Source organism: Acinonyx jubatus, chromosome X, assembly GCF_027475565.1.
Source record: "Acinonyx jubatus isolate Ajub_Pintada_27869175 chromosome X, VMU_Ajub_asm_v1.0, whole genome shotgun sequence".
Taxonomy (NCBI): Eukaryota; Metazoa; Chordata; class Mammalia; order Carnivora; family Felidae; genus Acinonyx; species Acinonyx jubatus.
Window position 1 is genome coordinate 116488440 of NC_069389.1, and position 27603 is coordinate 116516042.

The 27603-nt window shown below is 43.6% G+C and overlaps 1 long non-coding RNA gene across 2 annotated transcripts in view; it reads right to left on the reverse strand.

The window, feature by feature from the left end:
* Positions 1–3509: 3509 nt before the first annotated feature.
* The window catches only part of LOC113597819 (uncharacterized), a 45815-nt gene continuing 21721 nt past the window's right edge, over positions 3510–27603 (reverse strand). Inside the window, exons 5-8 of one of the 2 annotated variants that reach the window (XR_003418577.2) lie at positions 20648–20727; positions 19129–19224; positions 18103–18282; positions 3510–3936 (exon numbers count right to left, since the gene is read on the reverse strand). This is a non-coding gene — a long non-coding RNA (uncharacterized LOC113597819). Of the gene's footprint in view, positions 3937–18102; positions 19225–20647; positions 20728–27603 lie in introns of both variants that reach the window. The other variant, XR_008289882.1, reaches the window with a different exon arrangement.

Sequence of the window (27603 nt, forward strand, 5' to 3'; positions counted from 1 at the left end):
TCCAGAACTCCTGCTTTACAGGGTCCCCCGTGCTCCCCCCCGACCCCCGCCTGTGGTCCCCCACCCCTGCTCATTCCAGCAAGACTGAGGATGGGTTATCTGAGCCCAGCACAACCTCCTGCCTATTTCTTCTCACCCCTGGGCTTTGCCCGGTGCTTGGCATAATAAGTAAGTGCTCAGTAAATACCCCTTGAATAAATGAACGAATCAGTGAGTCATTAGCGGTACCTGCCTACAAGGTTGTGTGCTGATGGTGAGTGCTAAAGTAAAAACTGACTTAGGAGTTAGAGAACGCGGGCTTTAAAAAAAATTTTTAACGTCTATTTATCTTTGAGACAGAGAGAGACAGAGCATGAATGGGGGAGGGTCAGAGAGAGAGGGAGACACAGAATCTGAAACAGGCTCCAGGCTCTGAGCTGTCAGCACAGAGCCCGACGCGGGGCTCGAACCCACGGACCGCGAGATCATGACCTGAGCCGAAGTCAGACGCTTCACCGACTGAGCCACCCAGGCGCCCCAAACGTGGGCTTTTAATCTGATTCGGTCACAAGCTTGGTGGCTTTTCATGGTTAAATCACTTCTCTACTCAGAGCCTCAGTTTCCCCATGTGTAAAATGAGAGGAATAGATGAAACAATGCCTCGGGGCCTTTATAGCTCTAGCACCGTTATTCTAGGAGTCTATGAAAACCCATGGCACTAATGGCTAGATTTCTGCCACCCTCGTAAAATGACACGTACACGGGGAAAGGGAGTTTAATGAATCTTGTAAAAAGCACTTTCTGGAACCAGAGAATCCATTTTCATAATGGAGAGGATTTAATGGACTTAGCTTGTAAAGAAGCAATTTTGTAGCTTCTGTCCATTTGGAGCTGTCGTCCATGTTAGGCAGAGAGAGGAAGAAGGGGAGTGAGGTGGGATGTGGCCTCTCGAATGGGACTGACGGGACCCCGGCTGGCTGACCGCTTGCTAGCCGGGTGACTTGGACCTGTTCCCTGGGATGTGGTCAAGATGCAATAAAATCACACCTGTAAAGCACTTACAGTAACACCTGGCAAGTAGGAGGGACACAATAAATGTTAGTGAAAAACGCAACACAACAAAACTGGAATAAAGCCCCAGGAGTCCGCTACTATCTATCTGTCTCCGCGTCCCAAATGCAGAAATCGAAGCTCAGAGAAGTCAACTACATTTGCCCGGGGTGACACAGCTGGGAAATCACAAGTCTGGGATTTTAAGCAAGGACACGAGACTGCAGCCAGCGGCTCTGCCCTTCTTCCTCGCTGCTTTATTGGGATTCCTAATGTGGCCAGACCCCCTTGCAAAGTCCCTGCTGCCATTCATGCTTGGCTCACCCTGGTGGTCAATGCCGGGGGCTCGCTCACTTCGACAGCCTGTCCTGGGTCCTTATAGGTTTGGTTGGGCCACTGAGCCTCAGCTTTTCCCTACGGCCCCTTTTCAAGTGTCCTTTAACGTAAAGAGTGACGGTGCTGCGGCTTTCCTAGACGTAGCTGGATTCGAACATGCACCTCTAGCTTTTAACTCAACACAAACCTCCACGTAGGCAGAACGGTTTCTTACTGTGCCGAGCCATAAAGAACTTTGCGGAGAAGCTGGCCTTGGACAAGTGAACTCAATGTCCCCCACAGCACCTAGCCCACGGCGGGAACTCAGCGAGTTTGGGGTGGGGCCCGGGCACGTTTCCCAGCTGACAGGACTACGCTCCCCTGGTTAAGAACCGCGCCCCCATTCTAGTTCGAATCCCTCACCGTGCGGTTGGAGAAACTGAGCCAAATTTACCCAAGGTTGCTTCAGAAGGACTCAAGTCTAGGTCACCTGATTTCAACTGCAGAACTCTCCCCGCCAACCAGGCCGAAGCGGATCTAGATCTTTGGGAGTGTCCACACTGTCCTCCTTGGGCAAACCACGGTCAGCAGCGCAGGTGACTTGTCCTTCCGAGATGTTTGTGGTTTCGTGGCCTTCTGCTCTTTTCTGAGATACCGTTTTAGGGTAATGAGAAAAGCTTTCCCATGACGGGGCCACGTATTATGGTGGTTAAAACTGTGGAATCTGGAGTGATAACCGGCTGGCTGTAAATCCTGGCTCCATCACTTTCTGGCCGTATGATATGGGGCAGATTTCTTAGCTTCTCTGGTCTTCAACCTCCCCCTATGGAAAATGGGCATAAAACTGGCTATTAGAGGAGGCGTTGCGTGTGCAGTACCACAAACGATGCCCGACAGAAGTGAGAACTCAATTAATCCTTACTTATGATTACCTTTCGTTTCGTAACTTACTTCCCCTGGGCCTTTATCTCGCCATTCCTCAGGTTGCAAGAAAAGGGGGTTTCCCTGACCCCCAGCTCCACCGCCGGAAAAACATGTAGGTCCGGTTGTACAGAAGAAGTTCAACTGCGGCACAGAGCGGCAGAGCTCTAGCCGTTTACCAGGGAGAACGGTCCCCAGATCTCTGTTGCTCAATCGCTGTCAAAAGCGGAGTTCAGATGACCAGCTCCTTAAATGAGAGAACTTCGGAGCAGACGTGATCCGTCCACTCCTCCAATATACCCCTGGATTCACGCATGTCAGCAGAGGCAGGCACACAGATCTCCAGCAGAATAATGCCTTTTCCTAAACTACGCTCTGGTAGGATACTACCCCATCGTTTTTTTTTGTGTTTTTTTTTTTTTTAGTAATCTCCACCCCCGCCACGGGGCTTGAATCTACAACCCTGAGATTAAGAGTCACCTGCTCTTCTGACTGAGCCCACCAGGCGCCCCGACCCCCATTAGCTTCTGTGAAGGACGATGTTAAGCAACAGCCCCGTGGAATTCAATGTTACGCATAAAGACAGTGCTAGGAGACCCCGAGGACTACACTGCCAAGGCCACTGTTTACGTGGATGGAGGCCTGGGGAAACTTCCTGGCCTCTCGACCGAGAGTAATTATACATCCGTCATATAATTGAGACGTTTGTACCTCACGGACCTTGTGGCTTTTTCAGCGTAGAGACTCTCCCTTTTCCTAATGGCCGCTAGGCCTCTTGAAAACAGTTTTGGGGCCACATCCTTAGCAGACGTGTAGAATACCATGATCTGCCATTTTAGCTCACACCCAGATGGCTTTTTGTTTCTATACTTTTTTCCCCTTTTATCTTTTACCCTGTCTTTCAAGCTACCAAGTCATGTTCTAGGAATTTTTGTTTCTTTTCAGTATTTAGTGCCTGACTACGTAAGAACAGGAGGAGAAAAGGGAAGGAAGAAAAAGAAATACATATAAACAGGCTTTCTTCAGGGGGGTGCGCCTGGGTGGCTCAGTCAGTTAAGTGTCTGACTCTTGATTTCAGCTCAGGTCCTGATCTCACAGTTCCTGAGTTTGAGCCCTGCGTTGGGCTCTGTGCTGATGGGGCAGAGCCTGCTTGGGATTCTCTCTCTCTCTCCCTCTCCCTCTTCCTCTCACTCTCTCTCTCAAAATAAATAAATAAACTTCAAAAACAAAAAAGGCTTTCTCGGATCTCCTGGCTGGCTGAGTCAGTGGAGCGTGCGACTCCTGATCTCGGGGTTTTGAGGTCGAGGCCCACGTTGAGCGCAGAGATTACCTAAAAACAAAATCTTAAAAAAGGCTTTCTCAAACCTTCAAAACTCAGCCCAGAGATGTTCCACAACTCGGGATTTGCCCACAAGCCTAACTCCTACAAGACAAAGATGCGTTTTCAAAATGCTCATTCAGGCATTAAAATTGAAAAGTCTAGAGCAGTATCATGACTGATAAGAAAGACCAACCAAGCATATATTGTGTCACTTCAGACTCAGGGGACAGACTCATTTTACAGTGTTTTCTCTCCCAGGCAGCGGTGCCCTCTGCAGACCACAAGGTAAGAGCCATCCACCACGGCGATTGGCTTTTCCGGCGTCTGAAGCTTTCGATGCTTCCCGGTTTCTGTGACAAATGGAAGTTTGAAGACGAGATGACTTAGCACGGCCCACATTTCATTGCACTTTATTTAATGGTGCTTACGCTCAGAGACATTTTGAAAATAAAATCAGAGGCATGACATGTCTTCCCAAATCAATAGTTTAATATCTTGGTTACAGATACTCCCACCATTAATCTTGGTCTGCTTATAAAACTATGGGTCATACTAGACGGAGCAAGTAAACAGGCATGCCTTTTCATTGGTTTGGGCTCAGAAGATAAACGTATTTTTAGATATGCTTTATTTTAGGGAGGTTAGTGTCATCATTAACCATTTAAATCTTTTTTTGCTCAGAAATGTAACTGCCATGTCACTTTAAAGTACATGAAACAGGGGCGCCCGGGTGGCTCAGTCAGTTAAGTGTCCAACTTCGGCTCGGGCCACGATGTCACGGTTCGTGGGTTCGAGCCCCACGTCGGGCTCTGATTACAGTTCAGAGCCTGGAGCCTGCTTTGGATTCTGTGTCTCCCTCTCTCTCTCTGCCCCCTCCCCTGCTCACGCTCTGTCTCGGTCTCTCAAAAATAAATAAACGTTAAAAAAATTTGAAGTATATGAAACATTCACAGCTAGCTTTATGGTGTGCTCACTACCTACAGACACACGACAAATTTAAGTACATCAGCTAGCTCAATTCACTTGTATTTTACCTTTAAGATATTCATCTGTACAGCAGAAATTCTTTAATGGAATTCTCTAGGCTATGCGTGAGAACTTATCAATGTAGAGTGGATTTTGTAAATGGCCATAAATGTTAACCACTAATTTCCTTATCACAATGATAATCTTCAATTTAGCAACCTGGCAAGCAAATTGCTTCTTTAAAAGCTAGCTGCATGAAATCATATTCATTATGAAAATGGCTCGTCTCATTTCCAGGAAGTGATTTTTATAACATTCATCAAACTCTCTTTTCCAGAGTATAGGTCATCTTAAAAGGGAAGTAGTGATGTGGATATTAGTGTCATGTTTATTCATAGGCTTGGAAACAAAGAATGTTAGAGCAAGACGGGGTCTTAGAGATCGTCCAGTCTTCCTTATTTTACGGAAAGAGAAAGTGAGGTCAAGAGAGGAGAAGGAGCTTAAGTGGAAAGAAGCCCTGTGTGTTTCAAGGGGGGTGGGCATGAGAGACAGGCAGTCAGAGACAAATACACAGACAGAGATTAAACCACGGGGCAGCTCTTTCTCTCATCTGAGCAGCTTAGTATTTGGGTGACTTAGGGCTCCAATGAATATAACCAAATCTGTTCGGCTGTAACCAAAGTCTGCTATTAACAACGTGGGGAAATGCTGTCATGCTACTTACATGCGTTTTCACATCAATATCAGCATGGAGGCAGAATGATCCAAATTGTAGTATAAACTATAATTAAGATCATGGAAACATCCAAAGACCCATGAGATTCAAGGAGGAAAAGAACCCAAGGAAAATCCTCACTGAAAACATCTGCCTTTTCAGACAACAGAGTGAAATTTTTATCGCCGCTAACCGTTTACATTATTTAGTACAGTAAACGCCTTAAAAATCCACGGCAGTAAATTAATCTTTTTCTAAGTTTTATCCATTTTGCGAGAGAGAAAGAGAGAAAGAGAGAGAGGGAGGGAGGGAGGGAGGGGCAGAGAGAAAGGGAGACAGAGAGAGAGAATCCCAATGCAGAGCTCCAACTCATGAACCTTGAGATCATGACCTGAGCCGGAGTCAGACTCTGAAGTGACTGAGCCACTCAGGTGCCACCAGTAATTCATCTTCTTAAGAACAAACCATCTGAAATTTCCTTTTATTACCAGCACATTCCATGTGTGTGTTCTTTGTCTGTAATGCGTCACTGTAAATACGTTCCAGGGCAACTCTGATGTGTCCATCTGCGCGGGCCAGGGAGTGTGCGGGTCTGTCAGCTGGATGTTGCGATCACTGACACCTGCTCTTGCCCTCAGAGCCATCAGCTGGGCTGAGCAACGGTCAGGGGGACACCCGGAGGTCCGGGGCAGGCCGAGGGACGTGCAAGGCTGAGGAAGGGGTGAGGAAGGAAGATGGAGAAGGGGGAAAACTGACTTTGAAAGGAGACTGAGAAATGCAGAGGAGAGTGAAAATAACAAGGGGCTGAAGAAGGGGCATCAAATGCCAGGACATGATGTTACGTCAAGCTGCAAATTCTTGTGTCAGCCTGCTATGAACTTTTTGGGATGATTTCCAAAGTTTCTAAAAGATCTTTTTAAGGAAGTGACTGTTATATTTTAAAACATAAGCGGTTTCTTTATACCTTCTTCAATTACCTTCATAAGCTTTCTATAGTTTTCAGCATACAGATCTTTTACATCTTTGGTTAGATTTATTCCTAGGTATTTTATGCTTCTTGGTGCAATTGTGAATGGGATCAGTTTCTTTATTTGTCTTTCTGTTGCTTCATTGTTGGTGTATAAGAATGCAACTGATTTCTGTACATTTATTTTGTATCCTGCAACTTTGCTGAATTCACGTATCAATTCTAGCAGACTTCTGGTGGAGTCTATCGGATTTTCCATATATAATATCATGTCATCTGCAAAAAGCGAAAGCTTGACTTCATCTTTGCTAATTTTGATGCCTTTGATTTCCTGTTGTTGTCTGATTGCTGATGCTAGAACTTCCAACGCTATGTTAAACAACAGAGGTGAGAGTGGGCATGCCTGTCGTGTTCCTGATCTCAGGGAAAGACATTCCATGCTCATGGATTGGAAGAATAAATATTGTCAAAATGTCAATACTACCCAAAGCTATCTACACATTCAATGCAATCCCAATCAAAATTGCACCAGCATTCTTCTCGAAACTAGAACAAGCAATTCTAAAATTCATATGGAACCACAAAAGGCCCCGAATAGCCAAAGTAATTTTGAAGAAGAAGACCAAAGCAGGAGGCATCGCAATCCCAGACTTTAGCCTCGACTACAAAGCTGTCATCATCAAGACAGCATGGTAGTGGCACAAAAACAGACACGTAGACCAGTGGAATAGAATAGAAACCCCAGAACTAGACCCACAAACGTATGGCCAACTCATCTTTGACAAAGCAGGAAAGAACATCCAATGGAAAAAAGACAGTCTCTTCAACAAATGGTGCTGGGAGAACTGGATAGCAACATGCAGAAGGTTGAAACTAGACCACTTTCTCACACCATTCACAAAAATAAACTCAAAATGGATAAAGGACCTGAATGTGAGGCAGGAAACCATCAAAACCTTAGAGGAGAAAGCAGGAAAAGACCTCTCTGACCTCAGCCGTAGCAATCTCTTACTCGACACATCCCCAAAGGCAAGGGAATCAAAAGCAAAAATGAATTACTGGGACCTTATGAAGATAAAAAGCTTCTGCACAGCAAAGGAAACAACCAACAAAAACTAAAAGGCAACCAACGGAATGGGAAAAGATGTTTGTAAATGACATATCGGACAAAGGGCTAGTATCCAAAATCTATAAAGAGCTCACCAAACTCCACACCCGAAAAACAAATAACCAGTGAAGAAATGGGCAGAAAACGTGAATAGACACTTCTCTAAAGAAGACATCCGGATGGCCAACAGGCACATGAAAAGATGCTCAACGTCGCTCCTTATCAGGGAAATACAAATCAAAACCACACTCAGGTATCACCTCACGCCAGTCAGACTGGCCAAAATGAACAAATCAGGAGACTATAGATGCTGGTGAGGATGTGGAGAAACGGGAACCCTCTTGCACTGTTGGTGGGAATGCAAACTGGTGCAGCCGCTCTGGAAAACAGTGTGGAGGTTCCTCAGAAAATTAAAAATAGACCTACCCTATGACCCAGCAATAGCAGTGCTGGGAATTTACCCAAGGGATACAGGAGTACTGATGCATAGGGGCACTTGTACCCCAATGTGTATAGCAGCACTCTCAACAATAGCCAAATGATGGAAAGAGCCTAAATGTCCATCAAATGATGCATGGGTAAAGAAGTTGTGGTTTATACACACAATGGAGTACTACATGGCAATGAGAAAGAACGAAATATGGCCCTCTGTAGCAACGTGGATGGAACTGGAGAGTGTGATGCTAAGTGAAATAAGCCATACAGAGAAAGACAGATACCATATATTTTCACTCTTAGGTGGATCCTGAGAAACTTAACAGAAACCCATGGGGGAGGGGAAGGAAAAAAAAAAGAGGTTAGAGTGAGAGAGAGCCAAAGCATAAGAGACTGTTAAAAACTGAGAACAAACTGAGGGTTGATGGGGGGGTGGGAAGGAGGGGAGGGTGGGTGATGGGTATTGAGGAGGGCACGTTTTGGGATGAGCACTGGGTGTTGTATGGAAACCAATTTGACAATAAATTTCATATACTGAGGAAAAATAAATACATAAAATCACAGTACATGAAAAAAAAACAAAACATAAGCGTTTTTCAAAAGCATGAAATATTCACTGTAATGCTACTAAAGCACCACTTCTCACCCATAATATACCAAAAGCCTACAGAATGTTCTACGTCTTTACCAGGTAAACTTCCACGTGACCTTGCCGAGTTTGTATCGTCAAAAGTATGAAGTTATTAAGCGTCTCGGGTGTCGTAAGAAAGACCTTGTGCTGTTGCAATCTTGTCTACTTTGAACCAACGGTTATCAGTCTGGTAAAACAGATGTTCTCAAAACCACTAGTACTCAAGAGAGTGCGTTAAGCGAGTGCTGCGTCGCTGCTTCAAACCAGATAGCGATGACACCATTCGGCTTTTCTCATCCCTTTTGCTATTTGCTCAGGAAGCTAAACCGGTACGAAAAGGACATTCATGGCAGCCCAGAAACTCTTCCCCGGCACACGCATTTTGGTAACCTAGCTCCAGATCGTGTCCAGGAATCATCTGATTTTAATTCAGAAATATGCCTTCTTTGTATCCCGAGTGCCCACCGACGGACAGATAAATGGATAAGCAGACTACAGGATCTCGTAGAGTGGAGTGTTATTCTGCCTTCAAAAGGCAGGCGATTTTGATACATGTTGCAACAGGGACGAGGGCAGAGGACATTCTGCTAGTGACAGCCAATCACGCAAAGGCAAATGTTCTATCATTTCACTCACATGAGGGGCCCAGAATAGCCAAATTCATAGGGACAGACAGGAGAATGGAGGTTCCCTAGGGCGGGGAAGTAGGCAGTGGAGAGCTGTTTGAGGAGGACAAGGTTTCGGTTGCACAAGAAGAGGACCTCTGTGATGGATGGTGCTGACGGCTGCACAACAACATGAGCACACTTGATGCTACTGAACCGGGCACTTAAAAATCATTAAAATGGGGCGGGGGGATGCCGGGCTGCCTCAGTCCACAGAGCAAGCGACTCAATCTACGGGTTGTGAATTCAAGCCCCATGTTGGGCATAGGGCCCGTTAAAAAATTTTTTTTTTTATATTTAGAGACAGTGAGCACAAGCGGGGAGAGGGGCAGAGAGAGAGAGAGAGAGAGAGAGAGAGAGAGAGAGAGAGAGAGAATCTTAAGCAGGCTCCACACTCAGCACGGAGCCCAACGTGGGGCTCAATCTCACTATCCTGGGATCATGACCTGAGCCGAAATCAAGAGTCACATGCTCAACTGACAGCCATCCAAGCGACCCCTAGAAATTTTTTAAATTAAAAAAAAAAAATGAGGGGCACCTGAGTGGCTCAGTCGATGAAGCCTCCGGCTCTTGACTTTGGCTGGGATCATAATCTCACGGATCGTTGAGCTCAAGCCCCGCATCGGGCTCTGGGCTGGTAGTGCGGAGCCTGCTTGGGATTCTCTCCCTGCCCTCCCCCCACTCGTGCGCGCTCTGTCTCTCTCTTTCAAAATACATAAACTTAAATTTCTTTTTAATGATTAAGATGGTAAATGTTATATATATTGTACCACAATTTTTTTGAAAACTGAAATAGGTCACTGCGGCACCTCCCCAGACTCATCTGTTTTCTTGAACCCTTCACAGTCCCCGTAAGATGTGAATCTTGAGTAACACCCCCTCAACTCATCAGTAACATGCATGCCCCCACTGCTGCTTCTAGAGCTCTCTTTGTATGATGTGGGTTTCCCTGGAAGATAATAATTAAACGTGAGCCCGTGAGAGCCCTCTTCAAGTTAGACCTCGCTCAATCAGCAGTGTCCTTGCAATTACAAATCCTCTCAAGTTAGAGATCCTCCTTGCCGAGGGGCTGGGGCATTAATGGATGGGGTGGGTGGATGGAAGTTTTCCCAAGGAACACAGGGAACAGTGTGATTCTGAGTCATCTGGTGTTTGATTGCTTAATGGAGTTCAATGGATGGCATCTAACCTTTGGGAACAGTTGTTCATCTGCTCTGTTTGTGTGTGTGCAGAAAGCATTAGTCATTGTCCCCAATTTGATAGGTCAAGCCCCTTGAAATTTTGCCTTTAAAGAAATAGTCAATTTGCCTGTCCCCTGTTCTGACCCTCTGGGTCACGGCCAGATGACCGCCTTGACAGCGGAGCTGTCCTCTGCTGAGCTGTGATGGCACGTGAGGCAGACACAGTTCTACTCAAGGACCTGAAGGGGTTACAGAAGCTGGGTACCTGGAGAGTTCCCGTTTATCAGCCCTGTCATTCAATTATTTCCTATTTATTCAGGCCTATATGAAATCCTTGAATTTTTTATGAAAAATCCCATTAGCACAGAAGGATAGAAGTGTTATTAAGCTAATAAAACAGATTTCCAATGAAATTAACTGGGAAAGTGAGAGAAATTAACATAAGAAATATAAAACTAATTAATTCCTGGCTTGACACAGTTAAGGATTGTTTAGATTAGACACAGCAAAATGGGCGATATCTGGGTTTTTTTTAATAATAAACTAAGCCTACATACCAACATGCATTTTAAACAAACATGACAGAATGAGGGCATTATGATTTAGATACTTTGAGCACACTTGGAACGAGAAATTTAGTAGACTTGAATAAATGGCCAGAAGATCTCACAGTGAGTGTCATATGGAGGAGACAGCAGGGGGCACCTGGCTTATGGAACTAAGAGCAAGACAACCAGAACACAACTGGACCTGATAAAGGCCTGTCATCTTTCCTCGTGAGAGTTTGCTTCTCATCCCTGCACCGGGGGAAGGCTTTTCAATTTCACTTGGCCAGAACGGTAGGTGAGAATTATTACAGAACTGGTGCCTCCACCATTTTTGAGGCGTTCTGTCATTTTAAATAAAGAGAAGAGACTGCTATTGATCAGACTTCTGCACGTTTGCAAGGGAGCTGAGCGAGGCGTCTTGCGTGACGTTCGTGAAAGTGATTGCCCTAGATAGACATCACTTCTAATTTGGTCACGAGAAGGGCCAGATATTTTCGTGCCCAGTCCAGGCACTTAACGAAGTAGCAGTCTTTGGGGGCACCTGGGTGTCTCAGTCGGTCAAGCGTCTGACTCTTGGATTCGGGTCAGGTCACGATCTCACAGTTGGTGGGTTTGAGCCCCGCGTCAGGCTCTGCGCGGACACTGTGGAGCCTGCTCGGGATTCTGTCTGTCTCCTCCTCTCTGCCCCTCCCACCCACTCTCTCTCTCTCGAAATAAATAAACAAACTTTTAAAAAGAAAGAAGTAGCAGTCTTTCGTGTCACGAGGGACATTGCTTAAAAGATTGAAGCGACGTGGTGATTTTCAAACTGATCTGAAGGAAAAGGTGTCTTGGCAAACTGCCAGCTACCTCCCGGAGGCAGCTTTGGGTTGTACCAGAGAATAACCCAGAACCAAGAACTCCGTACATCTAGATGCCAGCATCCTGCTCTCGGTAGAGTACACGCAGCCCAACACAGCTGGTCGGGAATGACCTCTTCTCATCTACACATTCCATAAAATCAGGCCACTTTTGCCATCAGGAAACCAATCCACAAAGGACACGGAAACTCTGTGGCACAGGAGGGCTAGGACGGTGACAGAACACACCCTTGTTTCCTGAGCACACAGTCAGACCTTTGCCTCTCTACCACTCACACGTACTCTTCTTCACTTTTCATTCCAGATTTCTTTTTTGTTTTTAATTTATTTATTTATCTCGGCGGGCACGAACTCCCGAACCGCAAGATCACGACCTGAGCCGGAGTCGGACGCTCAATCGATGGAGCCACCCGGCCACCCCTGGATTTCTCAATTCATGTTCAGCGGAGTCATAAAAATGTTGGACCTCGGAATCACACTCGCCTACGTAGCGCAAGCCCCTCATTTTGCCGATGGCAAAACACGTATTAGACGAACTGACTTGCCCAAGGTCGTAGGAGTAGCTACTAGCACATTCCTTTTCACTGTACGTACCGTAATCAATCAAGACGTGCTAGGGCACTACCGTGTAACCTAGCAAACCCCTCAAAACCACCTACGAAGGGTGGTATGTAGTGGAAGATGAATTTGCAAGGCTCCAGAGCAGCTCCTGCTGTAGGGTCGTGTATGTGTTTCTTCCCAATTTTTAAAATAATGGTAACACATGAGCCTGGTTGCAAAAAATTTTCAGTCATACAGAAAGTTTCCCCCAACCCCAAATTAAACCACTTAACTGTTTTAGTCTGCCTTTTCTCTGGGTTAATATATATACCCAAACTGTGTGTGTATATTTAAGACTGCTAAAATATTTTTGTTAAAATTAATTTAAAGCTATATACTATGTGTATCAACTATACCTCCATTTAAAACAACCACAAGTATCGGGCACCTGGGGGGCTCAATCAATTAACCATCTGACTCTTGATTTCGGCTGACGTCACAATCCCGTGGTTTGTCGGTTCAAGCCCTGCACTGGGCTCCGTGCCTTCAGTGGGGAGCTTGCTTGGGATTCTCTCTCTCTCCCCCCGCTCCAAAAATAAATTAAAAAAATAAAAAATGAAAACTGAGAAACCACATATAGTATGGAAAAGGGGATGCCAATTTACGAATAAAGATGACGCATGGCCAGAAACTTTTGGATCCGGAAAAGAGAAAGTTGAGGTCAATTATATTCTATTTTCTTTTTTTCCTGTTTTTTAAAATTATATTCTATTTTCAATGAGTAAGTTGGAGAGATTGAGAGTTTACTAAAGCTTTTTTGTTTCTTTGCTCTTAAAGATGATTAATATACATTCGTTTTGGAAAACAGAAAATGCAGATGATCAGTTAATGGCAGAATAGACTCACCCCTAATCCCACAGTCCAGATATGGTATCATCCTTTCAGAGGACTGTATGTCCCTAGCTCTATATTTTCGTAAACCCACAAATATGTGCAGTGAGGTAGTAAAGTTAACCACTTTGAAAGCCAACACCAGGGATCTTGTAAAGAAAGGAACTGTACTTGATCAGGTAAATGTCTTGATAAGCACTTGGGGCAAGAGAGATGAGGTCCCATGCATGTGACTGGAAAAAGGAAATGAAATAAAATAACTAAACTTGTTCTGGGAAAAAAAAAAAAAACGGCAGGGATTCGGTGAGAGGGTGAGAGTGAGGAAGGGTGGCTGCAAAGCGTTTAAGTGATGCCGTAGCCAAAGAAAAGTTAGGAACAAAGACGCACAGCAGCTGTCCCTGCATTCACTCATGACATCAGGAACACGGCTACAAATGCCTTGAATCAGAACATAAGCTCCATGCGAGGGGGAGCCTCCTCCTTCGCTAAAGAAATGGTTTCGGGGCGCCTGGGTGGCTCAGTCGGTTAAGCGTCTGATTCTTGATCGCAGCTCAGGTCTTGATCTCACGGTCAAGTTCAAGACCCACGTTGCGCACCATGCTGAGTGTTAAGGTTGTTAAGGGAAAAAAAAAAAAAAGAAATGGTTTGGGAGAATAAAGAAGCAGGGGCTGGGTTTGGGCCAGATGAGGGGAAGCGCAAGAGTTAAAAAGAACCAAGAACTTGGGTGCTTACAGGGTAGAATGTCTTTTCCTCTAGGGCAGGAAACAAAAAGAATTAAGACCTCAGAGTCAGAATGAGCATGGGAGCATAAATCGTCAGGAATTCACAGAAACACTGGTGGAGATACTGGACTTCTCACGGGACATGGGAGGGGAGGTCAAAAAATTGTCTTCAAATCTCCAATGTTAGAATGACTTCATCTGACATCAAGATTTTTCTGCCTTTTTCTGCTTACATACAGTTTTGCAAAAATTTTAATAGTCATGATGCTATGCCGTAAATATTGTAACATGTTTTCGCTTAGAAATAAATATGGATTTGCATTCCTTTGAATGGCCTCATATTTAATGGACATAATTTAGTTAGCTTTTTATTAATTTTCAACTTTTCACCGTGAAAAACAATGCTGTACTAGACATAGTTGTTAAGTAAAAACTGCTCACATAAATATAAAAACAGGAAAAGTCTACACCATTGCTGAAAAACAGGAGGCAAGAAACCGGGGACGTGCTGAAAGGTGTAGGCGGGTGGTAGGGATAGGACGGAATCAAGGGCAACAGTATCCTGTTCTTTCGCATATGAATGAAGACCCCAGGTGAGGACTTAGGGAAGTGGAAGGGCCCCATGCACAGATGCTCCTCAAACCCCCACGCCCGGTGTGGAAGTGCAGGTAAGTCCCTGGACCCCTACAGTACAGTCCCATGACCACCCCGCTACAGAGACCGCAGAGCGGCAGGCCAGGGGGCTCGCTCGTCTGGTTTCTCTCCCTAGCACGGGCGCTGTGCTAGGACAGGGCAAGTGCGGTAACCGGTTCAGAAAAGGCAGTCAGGACAATTCAGGACGGGGCAAGTCCTCTAGCTAACTTTATGCTACCATCACAAACAGAGAGAAAAACTGTTGGGCATATAGCACTGTCTGTGGGAAGCCCCTCCATATTGAATTATAACCAACTCGATCGTCACTGTAGCAACATAAAAGTACACAGACGAGAAACTCCACTTTTCCTGCCGGGAATAAACTATCTGTACGGACACCCATCCCAACTAGCCTAACTTAGCAGAGACCACTCTGTCGGGATGCGGAAGCAGAAGACCTTCCCAAGGGCGCACGGCTGGCTCAGACGGTAGAGCATGAGACCCTTGGGCCAGGGTCATGGGTGTAGAGTTTACCTAAAAAACAAAAAACAAAAAGCAAAAACACAACATCCCAGACATTTGAAGAGTTGGCAATTCCAAAGAAAAGGATTAATCCAGGGAATAAGGACAGCCTTCTCCCAATGAAAGAGACTTACTCCATGGAACTGGAGAAAACAATAGAAGACTTCTATTTTTGTTCTCTAAGAGTTTTGAGAAAACATTTCGTAGGTGAAGAGGAAGCAATAGAAAATCAGATGAAAAACACAAGTACAGAAAGAAACAAAACTACCATGGAGCCAGTGAACAGTAGATAGATTACTGCAGAAAACCAAATCTGTAAAGTGGAAGAGGTCAGAGAATTCTCCCAGAACCTGGCAAGAAAGAGTTAGAGACAAACATGATATGCAAACGTATAAAGGCCTGGTATTGTTAAGTACGTAGGATCGGGATTCCTGGAAGATAAAAAGGAACAAATGAAGGAGAAGCAATAGGAAAATAATAGGAAAAAAGTCTCTCAGCTTAGGCTAATTAAGTTTTAGCTAGTTAAATCTTCTCCCGATTGGGGGAAAAACACAGGATGTTCATTCATGGTGCTGAAAGGAATACATGGTGTAGCCAGTCCTTTTCTTTTGACATTTGCCAAATAGCAAAGAGGAAATCGGCGTTTTTCCCTTGGGCAAAGAGACAGGAAGCTGCAAATATCAGCTGGCACTCCAAGGGACAATTATAGTGATTCCTTGGATGAGGTATAAGGAGGAAGATGAAAGATCGGGAAGTAGGAAGAAAGCCTGAATGGAAGCTTGCTGGTTTCCTGCCAAAGGGAAATATGTCTGAGGATCACTGCTCACCTCCAGGCAGACGACTGCAATCACAGGCTCCTCCCTACAAGGTAAACAGTCCCACCAAAGCCTTCTGGGTCAAACCAAGCCACCAAACTGACTGGCAACAGATGTCACACAATTTCTCGCCATATATATAAATGTAATGATCCAGAGACATACACATATACATGCACGTGTATACACACACATATGCGTGACAGTCCCAAGTGATAAACGACACTCTCCCATATAGATGCTTAATTTAGGTCACATGCCTTTGCAGTTCATATACTATTTGTCGTGTAATAGCGTCCAAATCCCAAGTAAGTTTATTTTATTTTATTTATTTTAAATATTTAAGTCATCTCTGCACACAATGTCGGACTCAAAATCACAACCCCGAGGTCAAGAGTCACATGCTCTTCCAACTGAGCCACCAAGGCGCCCCTGATTAAATTTAATTCAACACATATTAACCGTGTACTTAACCATATGCCTAACATGTATATGAATTCTGTTTCATGTTCTTTTTCACGTGGAAATCAATAACAGGTCGATGTCAAGAATATAGGACCTCGTCAAATGTCAGTGTGAAATTAAGTCATTTGGCTATAATGTCACAAGGGGAGCAGGTTGGTTCGCATTCTTTTGAAAGATATGTCAATAGTTGTTCTTGATTCTCTCTTATGAAAGTGGCAAGGCATTTTAAAATATTCTGTTTGAGGGGCGCCTGGGTGGCTCAGTTGGTTAAGTGTCCAACTTCAGCTCAGGTCATGATCCCAACAGTGCTAACAGCTCAGAGCCCGGACCCTGTGTTGGATTCTGTCTGTCTCTCTCTTTCTGCCCCTTCCCTGCTCGCTCACTCTCTCGCGCGCGCTCTCTCTCTCTCAAAATTAAATGTTAAAAAAGTTTAATACTCTGTTTGAAAGGACCATTTGCATAAAATCATACATACACCTCAGCTGTCCATCTAAGTTCTCTTCACGCTAAGGGTAAGACTGCCTTGAAACCCCTTTCTATATCCTGCCAAAGTCCAAGATTTTCCCAACAATGGGATACTTTCCAGATGTCTCCAATTCCCATGGTTCCTATTGTTTCCCAGCCCCTGCTGTATTTGGCCAGTTGATGGGTGGTCTCGCTTTCCTATGGAGACCATCACTGCTCCCACAAAACAACACACATGGAGAGTTTGGTCTTTTCCTTCAGAAAGAAAAAGAAAGACCTGGTCACACAAAGCTTCCTACAACATCTCCCTTCCAAATCAAAGACACGGAAAGAGAGAGTGAGGAGGCCAGAAGGTGCTCACGAGTGGGCAAGAAGTGTCCCCCTTCTGAAGCCAGAGGAGGAGCTGGGTTTCCTTGATTTCCAGTAAAAACTGCTTAGTTTCTGGGGCGCCTGGGTGGCTCAGTCGGTGAAGCGTCCGACTGCGGCTCAGGTCATGATCTCGCAGTTTGTGAGTCCGAGCCCCACACTGGGCTCTGTGCTGACAGCTTTGGAGCCTGGAGCCTGCTTCAGTTTCTGTCTCCCCTTCTCTCTGTCCCTTTGCGACTTGTGCTCTCTCTCTCAAATATGAATAAACGTTAAAAATTTTAAAAAAACTTCTTAGTTTCAAAGATAATTTTTATGCCTATTTTAACACCTAGCAGCTAACGTATCTGAAGATCTGGGGAACTTCATTCTCTTATGGAGTTCCTTTCCCCAGGATAGTGACTGAGACCCTGAATTTTGAGGTTTTACCAAGAATTCTCCTGGCTTTTCAGTAGACCTGGGGCCAACGGACGGTATACTTGTTGAGCAGGGAAGGACATTTTATCTAGATTTCTCATTGTCTAGATTTTTATCATTTTATCTAGATTTTGACATTGTCTCGTTGGTCCATTTAAAATGGGACTTTTTACTTTTTGCTCTTTTTGGGGTACCTGGGTGGCTCAGTCGGTTAAGCGTCGGACTCTTGGGTTTCATCTCAGGTCATGATCCCAGGGTGGTGGGACAGAACCCCAAGTTGGGGTCCATACTAAGCATGGAGACCGCTTAAGACTCTCTCTCCCCCGCTGCCCCTCTCCCCCACTTACTTTCTATATAAAATACGACACAATGCGGAACAAAACAATAAAGAATAAAGTGACTCTTCTTGCCTCTCTCTTCCCAAGGTGGGGCCTCTATCGAACGTCTGACTAATAAGCATCAGTTATGCGCTAACAGTGTCCAATAGGAATTAAAGCCATTACGCCTGCTGTATAGTGCACCCAGCTGATGGCAAGTCCACAGCTTCCCAGTTTCATTCCTCCCAACCTCTGCCCAGTTAATCATCTTCAGGGGCAGCTGGGATTACCCTGGAGCCAGTCTTGACCACAGCCGGTGCTTCACCAAGAGCCCCCATATCCACCAGGCCTGCTGTCCTCGTTGCCGTAACCTGGCAATCGCTGCGGGGACTCTCTGAAGGGGCACAGATGCGAAGCCACAGCATTTCCCTCATGCCCCTGTGTGCTGAGTCCAGATGGCTTGGCTTCCCCTTCAACATAGAAGAAATCATTCCGTTCTCTCGTTTATTTGGAGCTCTAGCATTAATCCACGTCCACTGGAAGCCTGAAAGGACTGCAGAGCCCTAGCTGGACGACTTTGTCTGGAGGCCAGACCTGACCCTGAACGACAACCAGCCGACCGGCACTGTCCTCCAGCTCTCTACTCATCTGAAAGCCCACAAGGGGACTGAAAGCATTCTGCCCCAACCTCCGAGGGCCTGTCTGGATGACCTCACCAACGATCTCGAAGGCCGGACATCTTAGGCATTCTGTCGGCTCACGGCAATTCTCTGACGTGTTACAGTCATTCTTCACAGACAGACGACCTGGTCGGCCAGTAACAGCCCCGCAAACTAATCTTGGCTTTAGATAACGGTTTCTCCCAGAGGTGGGAAAATAATTTCCCCAAGGGCACATCTAGCCAATAAAACCTACCCTCAAGACTGGCTGCAAAGGATCCTGACTCTGTATGGTATCCTCCCAATAAACCAGACTGACAAGCCACGGTCGGTTCCTCCCCCAAACCTCTGCCCCTCAGTACGCTCTTCAGACCTTACCCTCACAAACGCCACCAGCTTGTTAAATGCACTGAAATGGATAAGGCACAGATAGGAAATGACTGTTTTTCCTCCAAGCGTCACTCCCCGCTCTGTTCTGATGGATCTCTTTGCTCCACAGTGGGAAGCACAGATTCAGAGTTTTGGTCACACAGTTATTCAAAAACCCCCACAAATGGCCATGACTTACTTTCAGCGACTCAGAAGTCCAGTCCAGTCTGCATCCAAACCTCAATCTCACACCCAATATAAAGCTTCTCCCCACTCCTGTCCTCATACCTCTTTCCAGGTTCAGGCCTGACCTCTGGCTTGGGTTCCTGCAGGTTGAGAAGTGGCTTCTGTGTTTTGCTTTTCCTCTATTTTTTCCCATCTTTCCTGCAGCATCAGGGTGCAAAAGTGGTTGAGAAGAAAGGAGAGAAAAGACTATTTAGCTGATGGGAATTTTATTTTCTCTTAGTTGTAAATGTCCTGTGTGGCTGGTGACCAAATGCTAGTTCGTTTGTGAGGACGCACAAGCTTTTAAGAATTTGTCTCCTTTTATCAGATCTTGAAAAGTACCTAACTCAATATGATTTTTAAAAATTCTTTCTTTCAGGAGCAGCACTGTTCGCCATGCAAGCGCGTGCACATGTGCGCACGCGCGCGCTCTCTCTCTCTCTCTCTCACACACACACACACACACACACACACACACACACACCCTATTGTTTCTGTTTCTCTGGAGAAACCTAACTAATAGGGTTCCAAATGGCAAGCTAATTAATTCAGCTAATAACCAACTGAAAAAAACAACTGGTGTCAACACTGAAGGAAAAACTGGTTATGCTGAAATTACGTAGAGATATTCTGAACTGTACGTTTGGGGGCAATTTAAGGAATTTCCAAGGGTAAGTTGATTTTAAACTCACTTATACTACCTTTCCTCAAATGGTTGTTTATTCATTTGGAAAAATTTTAATGAAGTATCTCTGTGTGCGTGCACACGCACGCACATGTCCGGGGAAGAACGGAGACGGTGAGGAGGAGGAAGGTTATTTAGGCATTATGACCTGAGCAGGGAACACAGGTCGAGTGAGCAGATCAAAGTGGCAGGCCTCACAGGTCACTTCTGGCTTCCTCCCTAGTGGATCTGTGTCACCCCGGGTATTGATTTGCTAAAATGGAACCCTGCAGTCAGTTCAGGGATGTCACTCTGTCACTCTAGTTGATTAGCAGGTGCAACTGCTCAACAACACATGCTTTTCTCTACATCTGTGAACTGAGTCCTCTGAAGAGTTTAGAGAGTAAGTAGGGGTGAGTGTGAACATGACTTTTTCACTCTTGTCTTGACACTGAAGGAATACCTAATTGAATCTTTGGACGGTATGCCATGTAGACATGTAGATGATCAATAAAGCTCAATGACGGTCAGATTAGTTAGGCACACTTAAGGCCATGATTGCAGAAATTACACTGCAAAACCAGGTATGGCCCCAGTGATTCACTCGCACTCTCCTGGACAACCGGATGATGCCATGATAAAGACTACAGACCCTTGAGGCACCTGACTGGTTCAGCTGATTGAGTGGCTAACTCTTGATTTCGGCTCAGGTCATGATCCCAGAGTCGTGGCATCAAGCCCCATGTCAAGCCCCATGCTGAGCATGGAGACTGCTTAAGATTCATTCATTCATTCTTTCTTTCTCTCTCCCCACCCCACCATTCCCTCCCCCTGCCCCTCTCCCCTGCTGGCATGCTCTCTCCCTCTTAAAAACAACAACAACAACAAAACTCAGTACAGATTCTGGAGCCTGATTACCTGGATTGGACTCCTGACATTGCCGGCCTGCCTATGTGACTTGGAAAAGTGACTTCACTTCTGGGCCTCAGGTTCCTCATCTGTAAAATGGGGACAATAATCATACATACATTTAGGTTTCTGCAAGTATTAAATAAGTTAATATGTATATTAAGTGCTTAAAACAGTGCCTAGCAAATAGTGGTAGATACTATTAACCAGGAGGGAGTTCCCCATCAGAGTGAAGCCTTGGGAACTAATGCCATGAAGTGACATCACTGTCAAAATATTTCAACACTGTCACTCTCATCGTATATACTAGAATATCTGAACAAGTGTCTCCATCGCTTAATAGATGTGTGACTTTGGATAAACTACATCATCATCAGTTCCAGGTTTTGTAGAACCATGATAATAACAATAGTATTTGCATTACAGGATTGTTAGGATTTAATAAGATAATGAATGTATGAATGTTTTACAAATCTTAGATATGATTGACATTAGCTGCCATTTTGAGACTCCACAAAGAAATTGAGAGGATACGTTAGGATCGAAAAAATATAGAGGATAAGTTCTGATGTGAAGGAGTGAAGTTTAAATAATGAAAAAATCACAATAATGAGGATCATTAGACACTGAAACAGAATCTTCTCAAAATTGGTAAATTGATTTCCTTAGGACTGACATATAATTATCAAAGGCCTTTTACAGGACAACGGGTTTGACAGCTTTGAGACGATATGAAAGCATTTTCTGCAATATGCTTAATTTCCCAAAACTAAAAGTTCAATCGCATGACCAGGTAAGTCAGTTTTTATCAAAAATCCTTACTAATTTCTGTACCCTAGTTCTGGGTACCTTGCTCTGTCCCCTGGACCTTGAAAATTCATTTGGGAGGTATTTTTTAAAGCTTTGATACTTGGGATATGTTCTTTCTAAAATAACGCAGAGCTGAGATTTGTAATTTCAATATTATGAGACTTTAGGGGTTTTCAGAAAACATTTTATAAGGGCTCTACTCTAGACCACCTGATATGATTATTCAGATCAAATCCTGGGAGATCTTACCCAATAAATGCTGAATATTTTGAATCTCTTCTGCAGCTAGGCGATTTTTGCACAGATTCTTTGGTGATAATGGGCAAGTAAAGAACCCAATGCAGATGGCTTTCAATTATTCTCGATAATAGAGGTGGTCATGGGTGAATGAGGCACTGCTGGAACTTACCCACACCCCCCACTGACTGAGGGGAAAGAAAAAGCTCATCCAAGGTTAAAGACATCTTATTCCTGGTATTCTTCCAGACTGTTATGCCCCTACTCACCCACCTTATTATTCTGTTACTTGATCTCAGGAATCCAAGCCCTTGGCTTCGTACTGTGTCCCCCTCAACCCATCTTAAGATTCCCTCAATTTGCCAACCAATGGCAAATAATTCCTTCCCTCTACAGAACTCATTCGGGCCTCTGCACTCAACTCGGCTACCCCCTTAAACTTAATGTCCCAGAGAGGCTACTGACACTTGTTCCCGCCCTACAGAAGGGAGAAAGGCTGGGGCAGGTAAAATACAATTTTGCACATTATGAGAAGCAATTTATGTCACCTTGTTACTTCTTTCTAGAAGTTAGTAAAATTTCTTCTCTTAACTGTGTCCAATAATCACAGCTATAAAATTTGTTGACCATTATTTGGAGAAACACATGCATGTACACACACACATACACACCCTGACAGATATACAGAAGGGCTATCAATGGTCATCAAAATACTTAATAGAGTACACGAGATACAAGTTTCTACAGGTAACTTACTGAGTATGAATTGTTAAAAGATCATGGACGGGGGCACCTGGGTGGCTCAGTCGGTTAAGTGTCCGTCCAACTCTTGATTTTTGCTCAGGTCATGATCTCACAGTTCATGAGTTTGAGCCTCACATCGATCAGGCTCTGCGCGTACAGCACGGAGGCTGCTTGGGATTCTGTCTCCCTCTCTCTCTGCCCCTCCCCCATGCGCACGCGTGCACTCGCTCTCTCTCAAAATAAACTTTTTTCTAAAAAAAGAACATGGACAACTAACCATATAACTGTATATAACTTAACTATTATGTCTTTATTTACATATATATAAATAAGACTTTCCCACAAAAGGATAAAACCCCCAGATTAACAAACACGGTTCTTACATGCAAACACCTCCTATATGATTTCCCATTAGTAGTTCACCAAAATACTTAGTTTTCATCATAAACCCAAATTGCTCACCTTTTCTATTAGTCTCCTGATGGCGAGTGAGTGAAGTACACGTGTGTGTGTGTGTGTGTGTGTGTGTGTGTACTCAGTCATACTTCAAGCATAACTTTTCTCCTTGAAATAAATTCAGAGCAGGCCATTAACTGTCCTTTTTATTATCTTCAATTAAAATGTTCTTCAGTCATACTGATGTTAGATAATGTGCACTTTTTATATATCCATAAAAAGATTTATCAAGTCAAATGTACATGTCACTTAAAGAACTCATTCTGAGTCTCCCTAGCGTGTGAGTCACTTCTTGTTGATTAAGAAAGTATGTGCCTTCTTTCCCGACTCTAGCAAAACTACCTAGTCCATTAATGAACAATCACTTCCTTGAAAAAATGCAGCTAGTAATTTTTTCAAATCGAGCACAGTCCTTTAACTGGCTGCAGACAAAAGGGGCAAACATAAGCAGGGATCTCTTAGTGAATACGGAAATCTCGAGAAAATGCAGCTCCTGAGACCTAGTTGTATTTGTTAGAAGGATATCCATTCGGCTGGCCTCCATTAATGAGTATGGGTGACATAAATGTAGCTCAATTCAAGTAAATTCAACTATCTGCTAAAATACAGTAACCACAAGTAATGCATTTCTTTCAGTGTTTGCATCAAGGTTTTTTCTGAAGTTGTTTGTCAGACAAAATATGGACATCTATTATTCAGCCTCAATTATTCCCAAGTCTAGAGTAACATTCAGATGGCCCTTCCAGCCATTAAAAACACCCAGGTGCAGAATTCCTTTCAAATCAGCACTATTGACTTTTGTAGAAAAGGTTTGAAAATACAACGAATGAACACGTGAAATGGCCAAGTTTTGTTCTGGATCCTGAACTGCCTGCCCAGTGGGGGTGCTTCCTGTGTCAAAAGCTCTCCTACAAGAAACTGAATCTTTGCACAAGGTCAGCTGTTGTCTGCTTTGCTATGAAGAATGCTAGTGAAAAATTCTAAGGTTAATATGTGGGAATGAATAAGACATGAGCCAGTTTTGTTTGTCCAACTTGACTTAGGGTGTTGCTAGGAACTCAAGTGTGCTTAATCGCCACTGGAGGTAAGAGTTTGTCTAAATGAGATAAATGATTGAAGGGGAGCCCCAGGCTGTGCAAATGAAAATACCACCTGAAAACAGGACCTCAGACTGAAAGAGGCAAGTTGCCTCATATGCCCAGCTAGAGTTTGTTTGATGGATGACTCTATTTTCTTTTCTTTTTAGTTATGAAAATGCCTTTTGAAGACACTTAAGCCAATAGTTTCTAAACTGTACCCAGAAACCCTCGTTGGCAACTTCCTAGAAGAGAGGCCCCAGAGAGTGGGGATAAACTCTACCTTAGCCCCCAAAATATCTTTCTGCCTTTTCTACGCAGTGAGCTTCTGTACCAATTTCAATGAAGTCCATTACTCAGAACATGGAAATCATCCTGCTGAATAACTTCCCTTGCTAGAGCCCATGGTTTTAATTTACACAAAGTTCTCTTAGTTTTGAATCATTTGTTCTCATTATGGCCTATGTGTAATTAGTGAACATAATTAGGATGCCCACTCGACAAGGAAGCTATTGCTTTTCTGCAAAGAGGACACTTGAATTCAGACTGAAGTTACTGCTTTTGGCATTGTGCATAATCTGTCTGAAAAGTCTATTCTTTTTTTCTTCCTTAAATTCTGGGAAGGCATTTCTCAATGACTGGATTGCCTCAAAAGAAATTTTAGATAGAAAGTATCACCTGGGCTTCCTGTACCAATAAAACTAACCGACAGTTGAAGATGTGTGTCTTGAATAATCTGCTATTTAATTCTAATGCTGGCAAGTTTGACCATGCACAAGACTTATTCATTTACATGAGCTATTTAATCTGCCATGATCCTTGTTTGCTAAAAAAAAAAAAAAACAGGGCCCTTTGGGGATACAGGAATGCTGATGCATAGGGGCACATGTACCCCAATGTTTACAGCAGCACTTTCAACAAGAGCCAAATTATGGAAAGAGCCTAAATGCCCATCAACTGATGAATGGATAAAGAAGATGTGGTTTATATATACCATGGAATACTACTTGGCAATGAGAAAGAATGGAATCCTGGCATTTGCAGCAATGTGGATGGAAGTGGAAGGTATTATGCTAAGTGAAATAAGTCAGTCAGAGGAAGACAGATACCATGTTTTCACTCATATGTGAAACTTGAGAAACTTAACAGAAGACCATAGGGGAAGGGAAGGGGAAAAATAGTTACAAACAGAGAGGGAGGGAGGCAAACCATAAGAGACTCTTAAAAAGAGAGAACAAAGTGGGAGTTGATGGGGGAGAGGGGAAAGTGGGTGATGGGCACTGAGGAGGGCACTTGTTGGGATGAGCACTGGGTGTCGTATGGAAGCCAATTTGACAATAAATTATATTTTAAAAAATCAAGGCCCTTTTGTCTTAATTTTTCAACAGTTTTCATAAAACAACACACTAGAGGGTATTTGGAATTTATATTAATCCCAGGATCCAAATGTGCTCCCTGTTCATTTAAGGACAAGGTAAGTTACGAGTAGACATTGTCTGGTTCCTGTGCACTGGGTTGGGCAAGTCCCACAGGAACGTTGCTCACGGGACAAGGATTTGCAACTGAGTCAACCCCAGTAGGAATGTTTTACCCAATCAACTTACCACTATGTAGTTTTAGTTGAGAACCAGAATCACTGTTAAGAGAAGTCAAAGTAGAAGACAAGAAAATGGGACAAAGTATAAACTTGAAAGAATACAAAAACAGGAGACCAGCAGGAGATTAGGTAACCTGGAGTGGAAGGTTAGAAGCAAGATATAAAGTGTTAGTCTCTAAACATCAACAGACTCCATGCTCCAATCAAAAGACACAGGGTAACGGAATGGATAAGAAAACAAGATCCATCCATATGCTGTTTACAAGAGACCCACTTTAGACCTAAAGACACCTTCAGATTGAAAATAAGGGGATGGAGAACCATCTATCATGCTAATGGTCAACAAAAAAAAGCCGGAGTAGCCATACTTGTATAAGACAATCTAGACTTTAAAATAAAGACTGTATCAAGAGATGCAGAAGGGCCTTATATGATAATCAAGGGGTCTATCCTCTCAGAAGACATAATAATTGTCAACATTTATACGCCAAATGTTGGAGCACCCAAATATATAAATCAATTAATCACAAACATAAAGAAACTCATCAATAATAATACCATAATAGTGGGAGACTTCAACACCCCACTCACAGCAATGGACAGATCATCTAATCAAAAAATCAGCACGGAAACAATGGCTTTGAATGACACACTGGACCAGATGGACTTAACAGATATATTCAGAACATTTCATCCTAAAGCAGCAGAATATACATTCTTCTCCAGTGCACATGGAACGTTCTCCAAAATAGCCATATACTGGGACACAAATCAGTGCTAAATAAGTACAAAAAAATCGAGATCATACCGTGCATATTTTCAGACCACAACGCTATGAAACTCGAAATCAACCACGAGAAAAAATTTGGAAAGGTAAAAAATACTTGGGAGGCTGAAGAACATCCTACTAAAGAATGAGTGGGCTAACCAAGAAGTTAAAGAGGAAATTAACAAGTTCATGGAAGCCAATGAAAATGATAACACCACAATCCAAAAGCTCTGGGACGCAGGAAAGGCAGTCATAAGAGGAAATTATACAGCAATCCAGGCCTTCCTAAAGAAGGAAGAAAGATCTCAGATACACAACCTAACCTTATGCCTTAAGGAGCTGGAAAAACAACAGCAAATAAAACCCAAAACCAGCAGAAGACAGGAAATAATAAAGACTAAAGCAGAAATTAATGCCATCGAAACCAAAAAAGGCAGATCAATGAAACTAGAAGCTGGTTCTTTGAAAGAATTAACAAAATTGATAAACCAGTAGCAAGTTTGATCAAAAAGAAAAAGGAAAGGACCCAAATAAATAAAATCAAGAATGAAAGAGGAGAGATCACCACAAACACAACAGAAATAAAAACAATAATAAGAGAATATTATGAGCAATTATATGCCAATAAAATGGGTAATCTGGAAGAAATGGACAAACTCCTAGAAACATATACACTAACCAAAACTGAAACAGGAAGAAATAGAAAACTCAAACAGACCCATAACCAGTAAGGAAATCGAATTAGTAATCAAAAATCTGCCAAAAAACAAGAGTCCAGGGCCAGATGGCTTTCCAGGGGAATTCTACCAAACATTTAAGGAAGAGTTAACACCTATTCTCTTGAAACTGTTCCAAAAAATAGAAATGGATGGAAAGCTTCCGAACTCTTTCTATGAAGCCAGCATTACCTTGATTCCAAAACCAGACAGAGACCCCACTAAAAAGGAGAACTATAGACCAACTTCCCGGATGAACATGGATGCAAAAATCCTCAACAAGATATTAACCAACCGGCTCCAACAATACATTAAAAAAATTGTTCACCACAACCAAGTGCGAGTTATACCTGGGATGCAGGGCTGGTTCAATATCTGCAAAACAATTAACATGATTCACCACATCAATAAAAGAAAGGACAAGAACCATATGATCCTCTCAATAGATGCAGAGAAAGCATTTGACAAAATATAGCATCCTTTCTTGATAAAAACCCTCAAGAAAGTAGGGACAGAAGGAGCATACCTCGAGATCATAAAAGCCATATATGAACGACCCA